Below are 23,645 nucleotides of genomic sequence, written 5' to 3'. Positions count from 1 at the left end.
ACAATGCCTGTCTCTGTCTCATGCCTATCCTTCTTTTTTTCATACTCTAGCAGGGCTGCCCCAGTAAAGATCATTTAATTTACAAGACTGTCAATGTGTTATTTCCATGGGAAATGAGGAGATACAATACAATTGTGTACCACCATGCTTGGATTGGAACAGGCAACTATTGCACCGATGAGTGATATAATATTGAGTGAATGTGAGTATTGATTAATGATTCATGTGGTGGCAGACAGTGTGGGTTTTCAAATAATTTGTAAACATAATTACAATTATTTTTTCATGTTTGAGGGCTGATGGGTGATTTGCCTGAAGATGATTGGCCCTTTCACACTTCGCTAGATTTACTTACATGGTCCACTCTTTGCTGTACTTTTTTTTCTGGTTCTTCGGAGACTCGACCAGTCAGTTTAGTTAATAAATACAAATTTACACAAAATGCTCAAATTCTTTTGCTCTTCTTGTTCACCAACAGCAGTGCACTACAGGCCTATCTTTCGCAATCTCATTTGGATCGGGGGTCGGAGTGAATCGTTACTCTGAGTCATGACTCAGGGAGGGACTACCTCCACAGCCAAAAAAAGGAAGTTATTTACTCGAAAGGGAAACCAACATGATGATTCTAAGAGGCCTATTTAGCTCTGTGGACTGGAGAGAGGTGCGTTGATTTGGGCAATGCTGAGTAGTGTTTGATTGGCTCAAATGTCAAACTCCTCTATTATGTGATTGTGGTCGGGGGGCCTGTACTGGAGACAGACATATGATGTCACATCATCACATGACGGATGCACTTGGCTAAATGCTATCACAGCTGTGAGATTGATCAGCCAGATACATACAGCTACTTGTCTGGGATTGGTTGTAAAATTGCTCTCCCTTCTCAGTTAATTGCAGCGGCCTATGCTTAGAACTGTGTGGGTTCACTCCCCCATAATTTTTATTTTTTTAACCTATATGACAGAACATTTATATACATAAAACCTTGGGTATCTGGAGGCTGAAGGACTGTTTGCAATACATTTAATGTAACTGTCATTCCTTCATTTCTTCCACAACATATTTGATTATGATGATGTGCTGATCACTGCCTTGATGAATATTGTTGTTGTGTAGTGTTTCTCTTTGTCACACCTTTCCCCAACTACCAGTTCCCATCCACTCATAAACCCCTAGCCCTCTGCCCTCAGGTTGTTTGATATATTGAGGTGTGACTACTGAATTTGCACCATAAATGAATCACACGCTTGGTGGGGCTGATGTGGTGGAAGCGATACCAACTCACTGCTGAATCTTCTCTTACCTGCTCAATATCCCAGGCCTGCCCCGCTAACCCCCACACACATAAAAAGGATACATAGTCACATATAACATTATTCGTCAACATCATCACTCATGCCTTGTGTTGCTTAAATGCGTGACCTTCTCCTGTCCTGAGTCCACTCCTCCTGAATCGAGGATTTCATACGTTTTGTTTAATTGTTTTAGTAATTTAATTAAATACTAGCTCCCCATTGCTCAGAAGTTCCTACTGCTAGTTTTAATATCAGGTCTTTGTGTTTTGGTGGTCGTCTGGTCACAGTCTTTTGATAAGTTATATATACATAACCCACTAACTGTGTGTTTTCTTTAAATCTAGTTGCCTGTGATGGATAATTCTTCTGATTATTTCTACAGGTGGAGTTCACCTAGGTGGGAGTGGAACCTTCCTTGTGATGTCTTCCTTGTTAGCGCACTAGCCTGCTAGTACTACCACCACCATTAAGAAAGCACCTTGGGAAACCCTGCAATAAGGATTTGGAAGACTGTGAGAGGTAGCAGCCATCATTTTATCTATTCGAGTAAGAGAACTAAGTGAAGTGAACTAGTTTAGTTAGTAACTTCTACTGAAGATTAAGATTTTTTGTGTATGTTGTAGGTAATGTAGACATAGGCATACCCCTCTATTGTTCAATATAGTTACAGAGGCTAATAGGACAATGGTGTCCACTTTAATGGACAATGGTGTCCACTTTAATCTCGTAGGATGAGTTGGAGGAGGCGATTTGTGGATGATGATGAGGAGGGGGCAGCATTGGTGGATCCTGACTGCCGGTGGCGCTGGCAGTGGTGTGTCCTGGAAGGAGACACTCGTGGCTGGCCTCTAACTGGAGATAAAAGTACTCCCTAGGGTGTGGCAGAGGTGCCGCGCTCAGTTGTGCTTAAGGTTTCTGAGTGCGATCTGGTCTTCGCACCTACCCTCATCCTATGCTTCCCCCGAAAGGAGTACTAGGAAGTACTTTTATCTCCAGTTAGAGGTTGGAAAGACAACATCAAAAAGTAGGTACCACTCAAAGGGCACCACTTTTAACACATTTCTGGGTTAGGAAGATTCACTCACTATACCTGTCCTGACGAAGCGCCATGGATCCTCCTGACCACTAGGGGCGCGGAACATGTTGACTGACTAGAGTTGGACCCTAGAGAGGGAACTCACATCAGACTACCAGGGTACTTTATGACCCCATTGGCAGCATTTACCTATAAAGGCTTTTCATCTGACAAGGTGGTCCAGTTATTAAAAGTAGTTGGTGGCCTCCTTGGCCAGTTTTAACCCACATCCTCACACATGAGATACCACCCACCTAGACTCTACCTTGCATTCAATATAAGGCATACCAATAAAGAACTCCACCAAAGTGACACTTCGGGGGACCCGTTGGGCATTGCAGCGCCGGCCCAACAAGGAGCAATAGTCCTATGATGAAGCATTACATCCCTTTGGGATGTGCGAGGGCAACATGAAACAGTCCTGATGACTGCCACCGTGCACATGCCCAAGTCCTGCACAACCTGTCAATATCTCTTCTTTCTCTTTAGGAACAGTAGCCCTAATTTTAGTTTGTGACATAAACCAAGAAGCATGGGCACTGGACCTCTCATCCAGTTCCTAGTCCCCCACCTCCTCTATCTAGGAAATCCTTTGATGCATAAAAACTGAAGTGCCCTGGTACGAGGTTATCACTGATGCTCTCCCTTGTTGAGGACCTTTACTGAGCTGAGGAGGTCACGCCCACAGGAGCTTTGACATCCCTATCCCAGCAAAGTTCAGCTCAGGCAGCCAGGAACCTGCTCATTTAGCGCACGTCTAGTTCCTGGCTGCCGGACCTAAAAATAAAGAGTGTCTGTCGGACTGACCTTTGCTCAACCTGATAGACACTCTTTATGTCCAAAAGGTGCGGGATGTGGCCCCTCCACTCTTAAGGATAGGGTGCTGCTGGTCGCCAAACCCACTTGGTGGCCATAAAATGATGCCTGCTCCCCTGATATGAGTCTGCAGGGGAGGCCCATATTTACAAGGCAGCTTTAAGCCACGCAAAGTGGCAAAGTGGCTTATTGCTTATTGCCACCTTGTAAATATGGAGCAGGGAATTGCTACATTGCAGCGTCTGAAAAAGGCACGCTACGGTAGCGCAATGCCCTTGTAAATATGCCCCTGGATTTGTTGCCACGGACAATAGCAGCAGTATAGTCACTGGCCATGGCTGATGGTGGCTATTTCAAAGTCCTGTGTTTGGCACATTGCTTCAACCTGATTGTGCCGGTCTTTCTCAAACAAGAAGAGATAGTCAGCAACATTCTGACCACCTGCAGAAACATCTGCACTCATTTCAGTCATTCTTTTCAAGCCCGGAAGTAGTTGTAGATCATTCAGCATGCTAATAGATACTAGTTAAAGCCCTCATACACAAGGTGCCAACACGTTGGAACTTGACCTACTACATGTTGCAACATCTCTTTGAGAAGTACAGACCAATCAAGGGCTATGTTCTTCAAGGCGGCGGGGATGCAACTGGGAAGAGCATGACGTGGAGGTGGACAAATAGGGCAATTTAGTTTTTCACATGGGAAGTCAGCAAGGAGGACAGTACGGAGAGTTAATCTACTCCATTGTTGTATCTGCTACAGGACCAGTTAAAAATGTCACAAAGGGTCTCTGGTGTGAGCGGAAAAGTGAATGAGTTGGTTGAGAGCTTATTCACTTGCTTGGCTGTCATCTAAGGCTGCAAAGAGAGATTGTGTTGTCCAAAGAGTACATCTGTGCCACAATACTTGATCCATGGTGCAAAAAATATTGGCCACTTTCATTTTTTTTTAGAAGAGGATCTTTCACTATACATGATGTGAATTGTTGAGCAAGCGAGAGACCTGGAAGAAGAATGGCTGGAAGTTAGAGTCCCGGGAAGAATTTAGAGCGTGTAACATTCAACCTCCAGAGAGTGCATTGCTGTTGTTTCACAGCAGCCAACACCAGCAACAAGAACACTAAGAGCAACAGAAGAATTGGACCCAACCTTTGGAATGGCTTGGTTTCAAGTGGCAGGCTTAAGTCAAGTGCAGAGGTGAAGGCAAATGAGGTCAACTAAGTGGCAGCACCAATGACCATTCAGAGGATGTTCCAAGACTATATGGATGATCCAAAAGAGGTCTACGTGGATCAAAACACATTGTTCTATTAGTATAGGAAGACGTACCAATGGCAAGAGCTCAGCAGCCTGGCAATAAAGTATTTGGCTTATCCAGTAGACAGTGTGTCTGCTGAGTGTGCGTTCAGTGCAGGTGGTGCAGTTGTCACAGTTAGAAGGACCAGTCTCTCGCTTTAAAACATTTAGAGATTGACCATGATTACCATGAACCAACACTTTATACCATACAATTGCACAGTTACTGTTTTGTTCAGACTCACATGTATTTGCTGACAATGTCTGGATGAGCCCCCTGAGTTAGAGGAATAACTCATCTTCTCTGACTGATTATCGTCAAATTGTTTGCCAAAAAAAAAAGAAATGGATATAGCTAGAAGAACATTCTATATTTGGTGTCTGACTTATGCAGCCCCATCCTTTAGGCACATGCATGGCTGGATTGGAGTTCAACCAGTGTGCAGGGCAGAAGCCTCCCCATTCCCTTCAAGGAAATGGGCGACAATGCCTGTCTCTGTCTCATGCCTATCCTTCTTTTTTTCATACTCTAGCAGGGCTGCCCCAGTAAAGATCATTTAATTTACAAGACTGTCAATGTGTTATTTCCATGGGAAATGAGGAGATACAATACAATTGTGTACCACCATGCTTGGATTGGAACAGGCAACTATTGCACCGATGAGTGATATAATATTGAGTGAATGTGAGTATTGATTAATGATTCATGTGGTGGCAGACAGTGTGGGTGTTCAAATAATTTGTAAACATAATTACAATTATTTTTTAATGTTTGAGGGCTGATGGGTGATTTGCCTGAAGATGATTGGCCCTTTCACACTTCGCTAGATTTACTTACATGGTCCACTCTTTGCTGTACTTTCTTTTCTGGTTCTTCGGAGACTCGACCAGTCAGTTTAGTTAATAAATACAAATTTACACAAAATGCTCAAATTCTTTTGCTCTTCTTGTTCACCAACAGCAGTGCACTACAGGTCTATCTTTCGCAATCTCATTTGGATCGGGAGTCGGAGTGAATCGTTACTCTGAGTCAGGACTCAGGGAGGGACTACCTCCACAGCCAAAAAAAGGAAGTTATTTACTCGAAAGGGAAACCAACATGATGATTCGAAGAGGCCTATTTAGCTCTGTGGACTGGAGAGAGGTGCGTTGATTTGGGCAATGCTGAGTAGTGTTTGATTGGCTCAAATGTCAAACTCCTCTATTATGTGATTGTGGTCGGGGGGCCTGTACTGGAGACAGACATATGATGTCACATCATCACATGACGGATGCACTTGGCTAAATGCTATCACAGCTGTGAGATTGATCAGCCAGATACATACAGCTACTTGTCTGGGATTGGTTGTAAAATTGCTCTCCCTTCTCAGTTAATTGCAGCGGCCTATACTTAGAACTGTGTGGGTTCACTCCCCCATAATTTTTATTTTTTTAACCTATATGACAGAACATTTATATACATAATACCTTGGGTATCTGGAGGCTGAAGGACTGTTTGCAATACATTTAATTTAACTGTCATTCCTTCATTTCTTCCACAACATATTTGATTATGATGATGTGCTGATCACTGCCTTGATGAATATTGTTGTTGTGTAGTGTTTCTCTTTGTCACACCTTTCCCCAACTACCAGTTCCCATCCACTCATAAACCCCTAGCCCTCTGCCCTCAGGTTGTTTGATAGATTGAGGTGTGACTTCTGAATTTGCACCATAAATGAATCACACGCTTGGTGGGGCTGATGTGGTGGAAGCGATACCAACTCACTGCTGAACCTTCTCTTACCTGCTCAATATCCCAGGCCAGCCCCGCTAACCCCCACACACATAAAAAGGATACATAGTCACATATAACATTATTCGTCAACATCATCACTCAGGCCTTGTGTTGCTTAAATGCGTGACCTTCTCCTGTCCTGAGTCCACTCCTCCTGAATCGAGGATTTCATACGTTTTGTTTAATTGTTTTAGTAATTTAATTAAATACTAGCTCCCCATTGCTCAGAAGTTCCTACTGCTAGTTTTAATATCAGGTCTTTGTGTTTTGGTGGTCGTCTGGTCTCAGTCTTTTGATAAGTTATATATACATAACCCACTAACTGTGTGTTTTCTTTAAATCTAGTTGCCTGTGATGGATAATTCTTCTGATTATTTCTACAGTTGGAGTTCACCTAGGTGGGAGTGGAACCTTCCTTGTGATGTCTTCCTTGTTAGCGCACTAGCCTGCTAGTACTACCACCACCATTAAGAAAGCACCTTGGGAAACCCTGCAATAAGGATTTGGAAGACTGTGAGAGGTAGCAGCCATCATTTTATCTATTCGAGTAAGAGAACTAAGTGAAGTGAACTAGTTTAGTTAGTAACTTCTACTGATGATTAAGATTTTTTGTGTATGTTGTAGGTAATGTAGACATAGGCATACCCCTCTATTGTTCAATATAGTTACAGAGGCTAATAGGACAATGGTGTCCACTTTAATGGACAATGGTGTCCACTTTAATCTCGTAGGATGAGGTGGAGGAGGCGATTTGTGGATGATGATGAGGAGGGGGCAGCATTGGTGGATCCTGACTGCCGGTGGCGCTGGCAGTGGTGTGTCCTGGAAGGAGACACTCGTGGCTGGCCTCTAACTGGAGATAAAAGTACTCCCTAGGGTGTGGCAGAGGTGCCGCGCTCAGTTGTGCTTAAGGTTTCTGAGTGCGATCTGGTCTTCGCACCTACCCTCATCCTATGCTTCCCCCGAAAGGAGTACTAGGAAGTACTTTTATCTCCAGTTAGAGGTTGGAAAGACAACATCAAAAAGTAGGTACCACTCAAAGGGCACCACTTTTAACACATTTCTGGGTTAGGAAGATTCACTCACTATTCCTGTCCTGACGAAGCGCCATGGATCCTCCTGACCACTAGGGGAGCGGAACATGTTGACTGACTAGAGTTGGACCCTAGAGAGGGAACTCATATCAGACTACCAGGGTACTTTATGACCCCATTGGCAGCATTTACCTATAAAGGATTTTAATCTGACAGGGTGGTCCAGTTATTAAAAGTAGTTGGTGGCCTCCTTGGCCAGTTTTAACCCACATCCTCACACATGAGATACCACCCACCTAGACTCTACCTTGCATTCAATATAAGGCATACCAATAAAGAACTCCACCAAAGTGACACTTCGGGGGACCCGTTGGGCATTGCAGCGCCGGCCCAACAAGGAGCAATAGTCCTATGATGAAGCATTACATCCCTTTGGGATGTGCGAGGGCAACATGAAACAGTCCTGATGACTGCCACCGTGCACATGCCCAAGTCCTGCACAACCTGTCAATATCTCTTCTTTCTCTTTAGGAACAGTAGCCCTAATTTTAGTTTGTGACATAAACCAAGAAGCATGGGCACTGTATTGTATTGTATAGCAATTTGTATAGCGCCTGGTGACCCGAAGGCATCCCCGCGCTGTTAATATTGAGTCCTGCTGAGGCGGAGAGAGGAGGGGGGTTTATTTAGGGAACAGAAGGGTTTTAAGTTTTTTCCTGAATGTCAGGTGGTTGGGTTCCAGTCTGAGGGAGCGTGGGAGAGAATTCCAACCAGTGGACGCTTTAACAGAGAAGCGTCGGCCTCCAGTGCGTGCTCTTTTGAATTTAGGGATGTTGGCCAGGTGCTCGTTCTCCGACCGTAGGGCCCTTGGTGCAATGTAGGGGGTGACCAGACCCCTAAGGATCGCAGGTCCCGATCCGTTGATTAGTTTGTGGGCCGTGCACATGGCCTTAAACTCCACCCTTTGGCGGACTGGCAGCCAGTGTAGCGCCTTGATGGCGGGTTTAGCGGATACTCTAGGAGGTACGCTCATAATTAGGCGGGCTGCAGCGTTCTGGGTTCTTTGCAGTCGCGCTAAGGTGGCTTCCGGCACACCTAGGTAGACCAAGTTGCTGTAATCTAGCCGTGACAATACGAGGCCCTGTACTATTAGTTTCCTGGACACGGGTGGTAGGAGGGGGAGAATTTTGCGAACAGTTCTCAGAAGCCCAAGACAGATTCCGGCGGTTTTAGCCGCTTGGGTCTTCATTGAGAGAGCGGGTTCTAGCCAGACTCCGAGGGTCTTGATTTCGTGTTTCGGGGGGGGGATTTCCCCGAACACGTCTGGCCAGATTGCCGGGGGGATGGTCGCCCATTGTTTGCCCATGAGCATCACCTCGGTTTTGGAACCATTGAGTTTTAATGACGATTCACACATCCACCCGTGAATTTCGGTGAGACAGTTTGGTAATTTGTCTGGGTGGTCGTCAAGTTGGGAGAGGGAGACGACCAATTGTGTGTCGTCAGCGTAACTCACGATTTTTATCCCGTATGGTGTTACCACATCTTCCAAGGGGGCCATGTACACATTAAAAAGTGTGGGGCTCAGGGAGGAGCCCTGAGGAACCCCGCTGGTGAGTGGGAGTGTGGCCGAGTGGAATTCGCCATCCCAAACCTGGAACGTGCGTTCAGTGAGAAAGGACTCTATCCATTTGAGTGCCATCCCGGTGAGCCCTGCTGCGGCCAGTCGGTGAAGCAGGACACGGTGATTGACCGTGTCAAAGGCGGCACTCAGATCCAGGAGGATTACTGCCACTGATCCCCCTGCGTCTAGAATGCGCCTTGCTTCCTCGATGACGGCAAGCAGGGCGGTGTCTGTGCCGTGTCCTGGACGGAACCCGGTTTGGGATTGCCGCAGGATGTTATTAGTCTCGAGAAATCTGGAGAGTTGACTATTCACCAGTTTCTCGGTGATCTTGCTAATCCCCGGAAGGAGTGAGATGGGCCGGTAGTTTGCCATATCAGTAGGGTCGAGCTGAGGTTTTTTAAGGAGTGCCTTTACCACTGCCTTTTTCCAGCTGTGGGGGACTGATCCTTGAGCAAGTGAGCAGTTGATAAGCTCCGTGATTGAAGGGGTGATAGCGGGGGCCACGTTTTTGAGGAATCTCAGAGGTGCAGGGTCTAGAGGAGATCCACTTTTTATTTTATTCAGTGTCGTTTCCACCTCGTTGGGTGTTATCGGCTTGAATGTCTTGAGTTGGGAACGTAATCCCGTCTCATAGGGGGGCTGGATAGTGTTTCTGCGGGACGGGGAGCTGGGGGGAGGGAGGGATGTGAGAATGCGGGCAATTTTGTTGTTGAAGTATGAGGCTAGGTCATTACTTCTATCTACCTGAGGGGTGGTGGGCGAGGAAGCGATGGGAACTTTCAGAAGCTCCTTCACAATGAGATAAGATTCCCTAGAGGAATTGGAAGATTCCTTTATCCGGGTGTCATAGTGAGAGGCTTTGGAGAGCTTGATTGCGGTTTTATAGGTTTTGACTGAGGAATGGTATGCCTCTTTGCTGGCGTTGTGCCAGTCTTTTCTCCAAAGCCGTTCAGCTCTTTTACAGTTTTTGCGGAGCTGGCGGAGTTCTGGGGTGTACCACGGAGCGGAGCCGACGTTGTTGGTCTTATCTTCGCGCATTCTGAGTGGGAGCACAGAATCAAGGGAGGTCGTGATCCAATTTCTGAAGTTGCTATCGGCGTTGTCCGGGATATTGTCGAGAGTCGGGGTGGTAGATGTCAGGGTGTTGGCCCATTCTTCAATAGGTAGTTTGGACCAAGTCCTGCCTTTAGTGAAGGAGGGAGGTTTCTGAGGTTTCTTGAGGGGTCCTGGGAGTTGGAATAGGACCAAGAAGTGGTCCGTCCAGGGAAGGGGAATGGAGTCTATTTCTTGCATCGCGGGGGTGCTAGTGAACACTGGGTCCAGCAGGTGGCCTTTGATGTGGGTGGCTCCTGAGGTAATGAGACGGAGGTCCGAGGCCGCAAGTTCGGAGATCAGGTCGGCTACTCCAGAATCTGCAGTGTCTTCAAAGTGGATGTTCAGGTCTCCCACTAAGATGAAGTTCGTGGCGGAGTGAGCCTGTGTTGCTACCATGTCTAGGAGGGCATTTGAGAAAGGACCGGGGTGGCCTGGGGGACGGTAGATTAAAATCCCTGAAAGGGAGTTCATAGGGTCAAGTTTAATTGAGAATTGAAGACTTTCCGAGTCTGGGATTAGTGCATCGCTGGCGTTGCAGGTGAAGGAGTCACGGTAAATAATGGCGATGCCTCCCCCTCTGCCAAGTGGTCGAGGGAGGGATTGGATGAGGAATCCCTGAGGTGTGGCTGACACTGTGTCCGAGTCAGAGTGTGGGGTGAGCCACGTTTCCGTTAGGAAGAGAATGTCAATCTCACGGTCTTCTATAAGGTGGTGGATTTGTGTCGCATGTTTAGGGAGAGAGCGACAGTTCAGTGAGGCAAGTTTGAGGGTAGCATGCTTCAGTACTCGTGTCGGGATTTGAAGCTGGGCTGGCTGGCAGTTCGTGCAGCTGATAAAGGGTCCATCCATATCATGGATATATCTGCATGAGGGGGCGGTGGAAGGTCTGAGGCTTAAAAGGTCACGGCGGGAATATGTGGTTTTGGCGGAGGCTCTGGCAGTCAGGGGGTCTGGCCCTAGGCCCGGTCGTGCGCGGACGGGCGCAGACGGGCTTGCCTTTGGCGCGCCTTCGGCGCGCTGACGGCGCGCCCGCTGCGCCCGTCCGCTGCGCGTCCGGTAGTTGCACATCTTAAATGTGTAGAAAAGGGCGGGTGGGCGTCGCCTTAAAGTGGGCGTGGCCTCTCTCCCTCGCCGAGAATGGCGGCCGAGAAGTTTGTAAGGTGCTTTGGCGTTGCAGCGAAGGGGTCGCTGTTTAGGTGATTCTGAGCCCGCTCCAGAAAGGTAAACGGGTGAGTGAGTTTTTTTAAAAAATACAGAGTATTTCGGCGAGTTTGTGGCACATATAACAATTTTAAAAATGAGTGGTTCGTCTCCCGGCTTCCGCCTCAGGAGCTTTCAGGTTCTAATATTTGTCGCGCTGAAGGCAGCGTTTAAATACCGTGGGCGGCGGGTGGGCGTCGCCTTAAAGTGGGCGTGGCCTCTCTCCCTCGCCGAGAATGGCGGCCGAGAAGTTTGTAAGGTGCTTTGGCGTTGCAGCGAAGGGGTCGCTGTTTAGGTGATTCTGAGCCCGCTCCAGAAAGGTAAACGGGTGAGTGAGTTTTTTTAAAAAATACAGAGTATTTCGGCGAGTTTGTGGCACATATAACAATTTTAAAAATGAGTGGTTCGTCTCCCGGCTTCCGCCTCAGGAGCTTTCAGGTTCTAATATTTGTCGCGCTGAAGGCAGCGTTTAAATACCGTGGGCGGCGGGTGGGCGTCGCCTTAAAGTGGGCGTGGCCTCTCTCCCTCGCCGAGAATGGCGGCCGGGAAGTTTGTAAGGTGCTTTGGCGTTGCAGCGAAGGGGTCGCTGTTTAGGTGATTCTGAGCCCGCTCCAGAAAGGTAAACGGGTGAGTGAGTTTTTTTAAAAAATACAGAGTATTTCGGCGAGTTTGTGGCACATATAACAATTTTAAAAATGAGTGGTTCGTCTCCCGGCTTCCGCCTCAGGAGCTTTCAGGTTCTAATATTTGTCGCGCTGAAGGCAGCGTTTAAATACCGTGGGCGGCGGGTGGGCGTCGCCTTAAAGTGGGCGTGGCCTCTCTCCCTCGCCGAGAATGGCGGCCGAGAAGTTTGTAAGGTGCTTTGGCGTTGCAGCGAAGGGGTCGCTGTTTAGGTGATTCTGAGCCCGCTCCAGAAAGGTAAACGGGTGAGTGAGTTTTTTTTTAAAAATACAGAGTATTTCGGCGAGTTTGTGGCACATATAACAATTTTAAAAATGAGTGGTTCGTCTCCCGGCTTCCGCCTCAGGAGCTTTCAGGTTCTAATATTTGTCGCGCTGAAGGCAGCGTTTAAATACCGTGGGCGGCGGGTGGGCGTCGCCTTAAAGTGGGCGTGGCCTCTCTCCCTCGCCGAGAATGGCGGCCGAGAAGTTTGTAAGGTGCTTTGGCGTTGCAGCGAAGGGGTCGCTGTTTAGGTGATTCTGAGCCCGCTCCAGAAAGGTAAACGGGTGAGTGAGTTTTTTTTAAAAAATACAGAGTATTTCGGCGAGTTTGTGGCACATATAACAATTTTAAAAATGAGTGGTTCGTCTCCCGGCTTCCGCCTCAGGAGCTTTCAGGTTCTAATATTTGTCGCGCTGAAGGCAGCGTTTAAATACCGTGGGCGGCGGGTGGGCGTCGCCTTAAAGTGGGCGTGGCCTCTCTCCCTCGCCGAGAATGGCGGCCGAGAAGTTTGTAAGGTGCTTTGGCGTTGCAGCGAAGGGGTCGCTGTTTAGGTGATTCTGAGCCCGCTCCAGAAAGGTAAACGGGTGAGTGAGTTTTTTTTAAAAAATACAGAGTATTTCGGCGAGTTTGTGGCACATATAACAATTTTTAAAATGAGTGGTTCGTCTCCCGGCTTCCGCCTCAGGAGCTTTCAGGTTCTAATATTTGTCGCGCTGAAGGCAGCGTTTAAATACCGTGGGCGGCGGGTGGGCGTCGCCTTAAAGTGGGCGTGGCCTCTCTCCCTCGCCGAGAATGGCGGCCGAGAAGTTTGTAAGGTGCTTTGGCGTTGCAGCGAAGGGGTCGCTGTTTAGGTGATTCTGAGCCCGCTCCAGAAAGGTAAACGGGTGAGTGAGTTTTTTTAAAAAATACAGAGTATTTCGGCGAGTTTGTGGCACATATAACAATTTTAAAAATGAGTGGTTCGTCTCCCGGCTTCCGCCTCAGGAGCTTTCAGGTTCTAATATTTGTCGCGCTGAAGGCAGCGTTTAAATACCGTGGGCGGCGGGTGGGCGTCGCCTTAAACCTCTCATCCAGTTCCTAGTCCCCCACCTCCTCTATCTAGGAAATCCTTTGATGCATAAAAACTGAAGTGCCCTGGTACGAGGCTATCACTGATGCTCTCCCTTGTTGAGGACCTTTACTGAGCTGAGGAGGTCACGCCCACAGGAGCTTTGACATCCCTATCCCAGCAAAGTTCAGCTCAGGCAGCCAGGAACCTGCTCATTTAGCGCACGTCTAGTTCCTGGCTGCCGGACCTAAAAATAAAGAGTGTCTGTCGGACTGATCTTTGCTCAACCTGATAGACACTCTTTATGTCCAAAAGGTGCGGGATGTGGCCCCTCCACTCTTAAGGATAGGGTGCTGCTGGTCGCCAAACCCCCTTGGTGGCCATAAAATGATGCCTGCTCCCCTGATATGAGTCTGCAGGTGTTTCTAGAGTTTTGCCTTTAGTGCCCCCCCTCAGTGCAGCACTTGAAGGGAATGCTAAAATTCAACATTTCAACCCTGTTTATGACATACGTATGGGATTTTTAACTTTCGACAAAATATTCCAGAATGAGTTTGAATAGTAAATAAACCTCCTGGACTCTTTTGAGAAACGTCCTCAGTCAGCATTGAGCCTCTGCACTACCCTTGACTGTTCATAGATTCAGACTCACAGTTAGAATCTGTCATTTCTTTGCTATAGCGCAGGTGATGGGGGTTGGGATATGTTCCAGGCACAACCCTCGCTATTTGGACATTGTTGTGAAAACATCTTTCTCCCAAATAGTTCTCATGTCTTATTTCATGCATTTGGACATGCACACAGGCATATACACACTTGCATGCAGACTCATTCATGTGTATGCACACTCATGCATGCATATATGAACATGCAAGCACAGACAGATATGCTTGTCATTGATGTCTCTCACAAAAACCCAAACATGGCCCAAACTTAGACTTGATCACTTGGTCTCCATTTACACCCTAGCACCTACCTCCAGCACATAGATTTTTTACCAGAAAACTGTCCTTTAAATATCATTCAACAAAAATAGCTAAAATATTGACTACCAGAATATTCTGATGATAACTGTATATAGGTTAGTATAGGTTTGTTTATGTTCAATATTCTCAACTCCACATAGATGAGGTATGGTACCGGGATATCGTAGCCTAAATACCATTGATAAAAATAGTGCGTCCTAAATATAATTTTTGAAAAATACCGCCACACTGCAGTTAATACCTATTAGATCACATCATATTCTTGTAAAAAAATCTTTTGCCCACGTTACTTATGTAAAACAAGATTTTTGTTCGACATTCTGATATCATATATATATATATATATATATACATTTACATATACATATATATAGAGAGAGATAGATAGATAGATAGATAGATAGATAGATAGATAGATAGATAGACATACGATACAACTCCCAGCACTCCCTTTTGGTGAACTGACAGAAACGGACCACCAGGACAAATCGAATGGCAATATTCTTTAATCCTCACACCTCATCTCCATATTTATATATATATATATATATATATATATATATATATATATATATATATATATATATAAAATAAACAAAAATTGAAACAAAGTGAATATATGAAAGTTTACAGGAATTGAAGGAAATTGAGGAAAGGTTTGTTGGTCTAGCACTTGCACTTTATGATAAATGTGAACTGAAGGAAGTTTAATACAATTCATTTATTTATCAGAATTTTTCAACACTTGAATTTTTAAGCACTTGCACTTTATCACAGCAAAAAGAAGTCCTTTAAAAAAAACTTTATTAATAAGAAATGCTTTGTAAAATGGTGAAAGCAACTAGTCGGGAGTCTGTTTCCTTCTTCATGATGAAGGTGTGGAAAGACTGCGTGATATGTATTTAAACAAAACCATGTGATCGTCTTTGTATTGTGAACAAGGCAGCTGTGACTGCCGAAACGCATCATATCATACCATGTTGCGATAAAATTTGGAAACTAAAGAGCGGACCCCAGCAGTGTCGGTGCCAGTATCATCAACTCTAACTGGCATATCCTTAATGCCACAAAATCCAAAGAGAACGAGATACCACAACCTCTGTATGCGTACAGAAAGAACAAGAATTTAAAAGATCTTATTGTTTGATCTCGGATGCCTATCGAAACAAAAAACAAGATTCAAACATCCCTTACTGGTTCTACCATGCCGGTAGGTAACTTCAAGTGCCTTTCCTGTGCAGCTTGCCAATTTGCAATAGAAACATCAGAATTTATATTCAACAAAGTCAACTTACAGTTAAATACTTTAACCAACTGTAAAACATCTAATATCATTTACTTACTTTTGTGCCCATGCGAAAAAGGTTGCGTGGGTAAAACCGCTCGTACCATGGCCATACGACTAACGGAGCATAGGTCAGCAATTCGCACCCAGAAAAGTCAAGCTCCCCTAGTGCGACATTACATGGAAGCACAACACAGTGTGGATGATATAAGATGGTTGATTTTGGAAAAAATATGCACTAAGACCGGTACTTCAAGTACAAACATACGTAAGTGTAGGGAAGTTTACTGGATTTTTTCATTAAATACCTATCAAGATGGGATGAACAGCGAAATTCCCTGAGATCAGGCGATAAAATATAACTGTAACTAACTAGAACTTTTCCTGGATTAATTCGTAGGTATTTCAAGCGACCAAGACTTTGTAAATTGTTAGGTATATGATAGAGAACATTAAAACAATTCTGAAAAACCTGTTAGTAGAACTAAGAACCTATTACTGAGACCAACTAGACCAGCATTTCCATGCTTCATTGATATGTCATTCCTATTAGGCCCTGCTGCCAATCGCATATAGGATAGATACTTGGACACTTTACATAGTCCAATTATTGCAAATTATGATCACCACAATGATAGCTTTATTTCCACCTGAACCCATTGTGTATATGCAGCACATTTAACATAGTATAGACGGTTGTCTTAAACCTATCTGTGCAGTTTTCATTTTAACATATATACATCTGATTTCACATATATACATCTGATTTCCCCTTGTCTCTGTTTTTTTAGTTATTGTGCAACGGTCTATTTTTGCGTATAATTAGTTTTTGAGGGCCGCCACATACACCTATTCGGTGAATTAATACATTAACCACATTAGTAATATATAAAATCTTAACATGTCCATCCTTCTTTGAAACCATCAGGCAGGGGTGAACTGGGACTAATCTAGAGAGGTTGTGTGGAGAGAGAGAGCCAGGTCTCTGGTATTCCCCCCTTGATCTACCTCAGTTTAGGCCTCAGCCTTGTCCAAACCAGGGAGTAGACACCCCCAAGCCTTCCACATCCCCACAAGCTGTGCCTGGGCCAAATCAGCCCTTAGGAATTCAAAAGTGATCTGAATCCATGAGTGTCACTGTCAGCTTTTAAGTATTTATTAGGGGCACTGTATTTATTGTATTTAACCTATTTATTGTTCCACTGTATTTATTGTTCCACAGTATTTATTGATGCACAATAGTCATTGGTTACAGTATTTATTGCCTCAGAATATTTAATTGCCTGTCTGTATTGCACTTTTATTTATGCCTTCAGTATTTGTGATCACCCCTATTTATTGAATCATTAAGCCAGTATTTATTTGTCCTGCACTTTCTAAAAAGCTTGTATATTGTGATTGTTATTTATTTTCTCCAATCAGCAACTAAGAGAAAAAGCAGATAAAGAAAGTTATTTTCATAATTTTTACGGTGTAGAGTCGTTTTTGGAACGGATGCACGCATGGTTATTGTATGGGTATGACGTATGCTTAGCACGGTGCCTGATTCCTGACCACTCGAGCCAAGCTACCACAGTGTGTCCGGAAGACCACCACCACCCCTTCTAGTGTGGGAGTGGTTTTCCAACATAAATTGGTGTTCAGTGGTGGGATAGAGCTGTGCCTACGTATACTCAACAATAACTGTGGGTAGTCCATAGGCCTACACCGGGAGTTTTCTCAAAGCGGCCTTCCTAATTGTGGGTTTTTGTTTTTTTCCAAATTTACTCTGGTGGTGGGAGGAGGTATTATTAAAGGTACCCCCCTGCATAGTTACTGCACAAAACCTGTCCTCTAACCTGAGTGGGCGAGATGGAATTTGTACTAGAAAATCTAGAAACGTACACTGTGGCCCAACTCAGGGAGTTTTGCCAGCGGGAGGGGGTGTACTGTCCCCCAGGAGCAAAGAAGGGTGCACTCCAAACCAGCTTAAGGGCTTGGGGGGAGGCACGCCGAGAAAGCAAGGCTGAGGAGGAGGACAGGGATAGAGAGCCTGACACCGAGGGGGCTGAGATGTACCAACCTGAGGTGGGGAACCTGTCAGCGGGGCCCAGAACCATTTCTAGGAAGGGCAGCAGTGCCTCTAGCGGTGGCTTGTCTGAAGTGGAGTTAACAGACCGGAGGGAGAAAAGACAGCTCACATGGGACTTAGCAAGGCTGGAGAAGGAGAAGGAGGAGCAGAGGATGGCCCATGAATTACGACTGAAAGAAATAGATCTTCAGATCTTGAGAATCGGGGCACAACCTGTTCCTAATGGTGGCAGCCAAACCCAAGAGATCACCAGGGAACCTAAACCATACCTGCCAAAGGACATAGTAGCTAGCTATGGAGTGGGCGACGATATCGCCAAGTGGCTAGCGGCCTATGAGGTCTCGTTGAGGGCCCATGGGGTTCCAGAGAAGTACTGGGGAGGGGGATTGTACAAGTACATGCCTCCAGCTGGTAGGGATGCTTTATTGGCCCTCGAAGAGGATGAGCAGACCCACTACCCCACCATGAAACTGGCGCTCATAAGGAAGTTTGGACTAACACCCGAAAAGTACAGACAGAAGTTCAGGGGTAGTCACAAACTGGGCACACAGAATTGGGTGGACTTCCTGGACTATGCAAAGAAGGCACTGGAAGGTTGGGTTCAGGGCAGTGAAGTGAGGAACTACGAGGGGTTGTTTGACCTAGTACTGAAGGAACACCTGCTCGAGAAATGTTTCCCTGAACTGCGGCAACACCTGGTGGATAGCAAGCTGACCAGTCCCCGGAAGCTTGCTGAGGAGGCGGACATTTGGGCTAGTACCCGGGTGTCCACAAGGGGGACTGGAGGGGATACTCAAAAGGCCGGACAGGGCGCCCCCCAGAAGAAAGAGGGAGGGGAAAAGAAAAAGGAGTTCTCCAAAGGCCCCCAAAATAACTTCCAAGGGAAGGGAACAGGATTCACCCCTAAGGCTAACCCACCCAGAAACCCTAATCCTGGCCAGAGTCAGCAGCCAAGGGTTGTCCATTGCTATGAGTGCGGTGGCATTGGACACTATAAAGGAGATCCGAAGTGCTTGAAACGACCACCCCCTCCCACTGGAGGAAAGACCCCCGGAGTAGCTAGTGTAGTGCTCGGGGAGGAGATGCCCTTAACTAAGGGAAGGGAGTGGGCGGGTGTCACTTTAGTGTCCCTGGGAGAACGGGAGATGGTTCCTAAGATCCAGGTGCCCGCAAATACCGCAAAGTATGGGCAGTGGGTCACCATCAACGGCCAAAGAGGGGAGGCTCTGAGAGACACAGGAGCCAGTATGACTATGGTGCGTAGCCAACTGGTGTCTCCAGAGCAGGTAATTCCCGATGTACTCCACCCAGCCGCGATGGCTGACGGCAGAACAGGCCACTATCCAGTGGCCGAGGTTCCCTTTGAATGGGGGGGGGTTGCAGGTTCACTTCGAGTTGCCGTAAGCCCTGCCGTGCCAGTCGATTGTCTGCTGGGGAATGACATGGAGCACAACGCTTGGAAGGAGGTGGAATACCGGACTCACACCGAGATGCTGGGTACACCTGACTGGGCCTGTATTAGTACAAGGTCCGCGACTACCCGAAGAGGGAGTTCATTTCGGCTGGAGCCTGGAACAACGGCCCAGCCAGCTGCCAGTCAAGGGAAGAACCGAGGACAGGAGGAGCCTGCCTCGGCGTCCCCACCCCGTAGGACGGATAGGCCACCGGAGGTGGTGGACCAGGAGTCTGCGGTGGGGGACGTTACCAACCTGGAGGACCTACCCATCCCGGCCGAGTGGCATGTGGAGGGAGGCCCATCCAGGGAGGAATTCTGCCAGGGCCAGAGGGAGTGCCCTACCCTTGAGGGGCTGAGGCGACAGGCCGAAGCCCAGGCAGCAGGGAACGTTGAAGGGAACTACAGTGTTTACTGGGAGGATGGCCTCCTCTACAGTGAACCCAAGGCACCCCTACATGGATCGTCACGAGCCTTGGTAGTCCCTCAACGTTATCGAGCCTTCCTTCTGGAGTTGGCTCACGAGATACCATTGGCAGGACACCTGGGGCAAGACAAGACCTTCGCCCGTCTTGTCCCACACTTTTATTGGCCTCAGATGAAAGTGTCGTCCGATACCTACTGTCGGACATGTGTGTCTTGCCAAGCCAGTGGGAAGACAGGGGTGAAGCTGAAAGCTCCCCTGGAACCACTTCCTGTCGTTAGCACCCCCTTTGAAAGGGTGGGCATCGACATTGTGGGTCCGTTAGATCCGCCAACGACAGCTGGTCACAGGTTTATCCTGGTTCTGGTGGATCATGCCACACGGTACCCAGAGGCAATACCTCTGAGGACCATAACAGCACCTGTTGTGGCTAGGGCCCTGATGGGAATCTTTACCCGAGTGGGTTTTCCCAAGGAAGTTGTGTCCGACAGGGGGACCAACTTCATGTCAGCGTACATGCGGGCCATGTGGAAGGAGTGTGGAGTGACATACCGGTTCACCACTCCTTACCACCCCCAGACAAATGGTCTGGTGGAGAGGTTTAACAAAACCTTGAAGGGCATGATCAGAAGTCTGCCTGAAAGCCTGCGGAGGAAATGGGACGTCCTCCTGCCCTGTTTACTTTTTTCCTACAGGGAAGTGCCACAGAAGGGAGTGGGCTTCAGCCCCTTCGAGCTTCTGTATGGGCACCCTGTACGTGGACCTCTCAACCTGGTGAGAGACGGATGGGAAAGAACTCCCAGAAAGCTTCCCCAGGATGTGGTGAGCTACATGCTGGCCTTCCGGAGCCAAATGGCTAAGTTGTGGAAGCAAGCTTCTGACAACTTGGAAGCCAGCCAAGCAGTGATGAAGGCGTGGTATGACCACAACGCTCACCCGGTGGAGTTGGAGCCTGGCCAGAAGGTGTGGGTGATCGAACCAGGAGAGCTTAGTGCCCTCCAGGATCGCTGGTCAGGACCCTTTGAGGTGTTGGAGAAGAAGGGTAAGGCTACCTACTTGGTGGACCTGAAGACCCCTCGTCAGCCCCTGCGGGTGCTGCATGCCAACCGCCTCAAACCCCACCATGAGAGGCCCGAAGTCATCTTGATGATGGTGACTGACGGAGGAGAGGACGTGGAAAGCGAGCCTCTCCCTGATCTGTTTGCGTCTCAAGAGAAGGATGGGTCGGTGGAGGGAGTGATTCTCTCCCCATCTCTAACTCCTGAACAGCAGGAGGACTGTCGCCAGGTCCTGGGGCAGTACTCTTCGTTGTTCTCCCTTGTCCCGGGTAGGACTCACCTGTGCGTCCATGACGTGGACACAGGAGACAGCCCACCTGTGAAGTCCAAGATCTACCGGATGTCAGACAAGGTGAAGGCCAGCATTCATAGTGAAGTCACTAAGATGCTGGAGCTAGGAGTGATTGAACCTTCTAGCAGCCCCTGGTCCAGTCCGGTGGTGTTAGTACCAAAAGCTGCACCACCGGGTGCCCAACCAGAACTGAGGTTCTGTGTGGACTATCGGGGACTGAATTCAGTGACCAAAACTGATGCTCATCCGATCCCTAGGGCGGATGAATTGATTGACCGGCTGGGAGCTGCCCAATATCTAAGTACCTTTGACCTTACTTCTGGGTACTGGCAGATCTCTTTGACTGATGGAGCAAGGGAAAGGTCAGCCTTCTCCACGCCCAATGGCCACTACCAGTTCTGTGTGATGCCCTTTGGGCTCAAGAACGCACCTGCCACGTTTCAGCGCCTGGTAAACCAGATCCTCACCGGAATGGAGAGTTTCTCTGCTGCTTATCTGGACGACATAGCCGTCTTCAGTAACAGCTGGGAGGATCACTTGCGTCACCTGCAAGCTGTTCTCCAGGCCCTGAGACAAGCTGGATTGACGATCAAGGCCAGCAAGTGCCAGATCGGGCAGGGGTCGGTAGTGTACCTTGGACACTTGGTGGGTAGGGGAGCGGTGCAACCCCTCCAGGCGAAGATCGAGGCCATCATGGCCTGGGAACCCCCCAAGACACAGACTGAGGTCCGAGCATTTTTGGGCCTCACGGGATACTACCGCCGCTTCGTGAAGGGGTACGGTACCATCGTAGCCCCCCTCACGGAGCTCACGTCCAAGAAACAACCTCGACGGGTAGTCTGGACGGAGGCTTGTCAGCAAGCCTTTGAGAGATTGAAGAAAGCCATGTGCGAGGCCCCGGTCTTAAGGGCCCCAGACTTTTCCAAGGAGTTCATTGTCCAGACAGATGCATCAGAACATGGCATTGGGGCAGTGTTATCGCAACTCAACGAAGAGGGTCTGGATCAACCCGTGGTCTTCCTATCCCGGAGACTACTTCCCAGGGAACAGAAGTGGAGTGCAATAGAGCGTGAAGCCTTTGCAGTGGTATGGGCTCTGAAGAAGTTGCGGCCATACCTGTTTGGCTCGCACTTCCTGGTTCAGACCGACCACAGACCCCTTCGTTGGCTGATGCAAATGAAGGGGGAGAATCCCAAGTTGTTGAGGTGGTCTATTTCCCTACAGGGAATGGACTTTCAGGTGGAACATCGGCCTGGAGTGGACCACGCCAATGCAGACGGTCTCTCAAGGTATTTCCGCCTTAGTGATGAGAACTCCCAAGGGGTTGGGTAGCTCTCCCCACTTTCAGCTGGGGGGGACGCGTGTTAGACCTGTCAGCCCTTTGGGTGGTCCCTCCTCATCATGATTTATTTTGTCCCACTTTTGCCTCAAACCCTGTTTGAATTTTTCCTTTTTGGGAACCACCAGACTTTTTCGTGTTGCTGCAGATTCAGGGAGCCATTTTAGCTACCCCTGAAACTTCTGTCTGAGGGCCTGGAGCACAAAATGGTGGCCACCTGTGACATCACCAGCATCCACTGGAACCTACTAGCACCTTCCAGAACATTCCAGAACCCTGTGACAGTTGGAGGCGGTTTAGAATGTTGGGAAGCTAAGAGAGAGAGTTCGCAGTTGGAGCTGGCAGTTGGCACCTGACTGGTGAAGAGTGAGCAGCACAAACGTGAAGGAGGAAGGAGTGAAGCAGCAGGGGTGGAAACTTGTGCCTGGAGTGGGGTCCATAAACCCACCCTTGATACTAGTCCCTACTGACGGAGCCCAGCCTAGAGCCCTGTGTGGGAAGAAGTCAGAAAAACCATCCTGAGGACCTGGACAGCAGGAACAGGCCTTAGAAACAGGAGAACAGCAAGATCCTGACCTGGAAGCTGGTTTCCCTGAAGTCCGACGTCGAGTAGCCTAAGACCTGGAGCCCGAGGTGGAGAAGCGGCGCTGACTGGAAAAACAGACGTCGTACCCGGAGCCGCCAGAGGTCGAGAGAGGGCGCCGTCAGAGGTCGTGAGGAGTACCAGAGGTCGAGGAGGAAGTCACCCGAGGTCGAGTGAGCGGCGTCATCGGAGGAGTGAAGTCCGCCCTCCGGAGTCGTCGGAGACCGAGGTGAAGGGTAACGGAGGTCGGGAGTGAGGATCGCACTCCGGAGTCGCCGGAACCTGTGAGAATCGTGCCGGAGGTCGGGAGTGGAGGTCGCACTCCGGAGTCGCCGGAAACCTAAGGAGAGGGACACCGGAGGTCGGGAGTGAGGATCGCACTTCGGAGCCGCCGGAAGTCGACATCGAGGCAAGGCCGGCCGACGTCATCGAATCCGAGGTCGCCATCGGACCGGAGCCGCCCGAAGTCGACATCGAGTAAAGACTGCCCGACGCCATCGAATCGGGGGTCGAGATCGAGCCGAGGCCGCCGACACCGAACCGGAGCCGCCTACCGGCGTCGTCAAGAACTGACATTGTGCCGAGGCCGCCGACATCGACCCGGAACCGCCTCACGGCATCGACACGACTCCAGCGGCGTCGGAGCATCAGAAAAAGGGCAGTAAGTGGAGTAGAGGGCGCCTAAGGCCCTGTGGAGACCTGAGAGACTGCTCTAAGGGGCTAGGGAGGTGCTGGAACCAACCTGACTGTGCCAGGGGTGAACTGGGACTAATCTAGAGAGGTTGTGTGGAGAGAGAGAGCCAGGTCTCTGGTATTCCCCCCTTGATCTATCTCAGTTTAGGCCTCAGCCTTGTCCAAACCAGGGAGTAGACACCCCCAAGCCTTCCACATCCCCACAAGCTGTGCCTGGGCCAAATCAGCCCTTAGGAATTCAAAAGTGATCTGAATCC

This window comes from Triturus cristatus, chromosome 11 (genome assembly GCF_964204655.1).
Source record: "Triturus cristatus chromosome 11, aTriCri1.1, whole genome shotgun sequence".
In the NCBI taxonomy this organism is placed as follows: Eukaryota; Metazoa; Chordata; class Amphibia; order Caudata; family Salamandridae; genus Triturus; species Triturus cristatus.
Note: the sequence above shows the minus strand (reverse complement) of the source record.